Genomic DNA, 1,924 nt, shown 5'->3' on the forward strand with positions numbered 1-1,924 from the left:
TGTGAAGGTTTTCCTTCTTTTATTTTTAAAATAAAAAAAAGAAACCTGACTTATTTTCTTTAGTTTTGTTATCTCAGTAACTTATGCCATTGCAATGTCTTACATATGCAATGAATTATGAATCACTGAGTTTTTCTTTGTGTTATGCTCTCATAATAAATCATCTCATATTTCATTGAATTATCCAATAGAAACATTAATTTCTCACCTATGTTGTATAACAGCCTGCCTAGACTTAGGCCATGCTAATCAGGTACCATTTGTAAATTGTAAGGTAAATGATAGAAATATAATGAACCTCAATGCTTATTTTTACATATTGTATATGATCTGTGTAACCATACATTATTGACAAACACAGTCATATGGTCAAGCCTAATTTCAGTTAGGTAAAGAAGTATGGTCTTGTTTTAAGAGGCATAAGTAGCATGCAATAGGCAGGATCCTTCCAAATGAAGGAGTAAATATTTGACAGCAATACCAATTACAATTGGTTATACTTTAACAAATTACTGTTCTTAAATAGACAATTTCAATCATTTTCCAAGTGTCACTCTAGAAGTAAGCATTTTATTGACTTAAAGGTTCTATACTTATAACACCTTAATGTGACATCAATCTAATATTCCAAATTTTATAGAGCTTCACAAATTTATTGATAAAATGCATTTTAACTATATTATAAATTCACAATTTAGAATATTTATATTTCAAGATATTCTTGACAAACATTTCTTTTAAATGAATGGTAAAGAAATTTACCCCAAATTGGAGGAATACATTACATTTTGTTCAGTTTAACTTCTCAAATGAAAGATGTAATTTCTCATGTAGAAATTTAGCAACTGACCGCCAAAGAAGATTTGACTCATTCTATGTCTCATTTGTTCTTGAAGGATGAAGTAGAAATAAAAGAAACTATGTCCAAAAATGAATTCTATGAATAAAATATAATGCACGAAAGTTTTGTTGAAATTATTTAGAAATAATCAGTAAATTCACTTTATATTTCTGTCCATATGTGAAGAATCAGAAAGAGAAAGAAGTAAACTGAGTTTGAGACCCAGCAGGGCTGTGATTCAGCCACAGGGAAACACTCTGGGGAGTGACTCAGCACAGAGTAACTCAAGGTGCAAAGAGAAGTGAGAAAATCCAAAGAAGGATGAGGGCATCATGGACACCGAGAAAATACCCAGACTCATTGGAGCATGCAAATATTTAGCAAATAAATTTAGGATAGAAAAATATATAACATTTTAGCCATAAAAATAATTCAGTTTATGTGTTCTCTCCCCTCCCCAAGAATCCAGGAGAAAATTGGGGTTGTAAATATAATCGCTAAGTGTACATTGCAAAGCAGAGCACGGCAAATAGATGAATGGATTCCATTAATGTCTTTGGAGTCAATGGAGTTAAATCTTTTTTTTTTCCCCTTTGTTTCAATAATGAAGCCTTAAGTTTTGCAAATGGCAAATTTTGCAAATGGAAAGAGTAATAACAGTTTAATCACGAATCTATAGCTCTTAATGTTAATGTACTAATTCATTAAAGCAACGCCTTATCTGACTGAAGTCATTTTCTAAATGGTTTCTAAGCCAAACTTTCTAGCATAATGAAAATCTAGACTTTGGTTTTTTTCTCTATATGTATTTATTTATGTCTTAGATACTCTTTATCAAATATTTTCACATACTCTTTAAAATTTATGGCAGATTCCTTATTTGATAGTTCATATTTCATGATAAAAATTAATCTAAATGTGAGGAAAATTGATAAGTAAGTGTGCTATAAACTCTGAGATGTTGATTACATTTAATATTGCTAGAGTAGGGGTCAACAATTGTGGGCTGCATGGTGGTTTCTATTACTGCTGTTGATTTTGAGTGATGCTTCCTTTGTTTTTGCATATCATCTGTGGCTTCTC

The sequence above is a fragment of the Chinchilla lanigera genome, unplaced genomic scaffold, assembly GCF_000276665.1.
Source record: "Chinchilla lanigera isolate Chin_1 unplaced genomic scaffold, ChiLan1.0 scaffold00024, whole genome shotgun sequence".
NCBI lineage: Eukaryota > Metazoa > Chordata > Mammalia > Rodentia > Chinchillidae > Chinchilla > Chinchilla lanigera.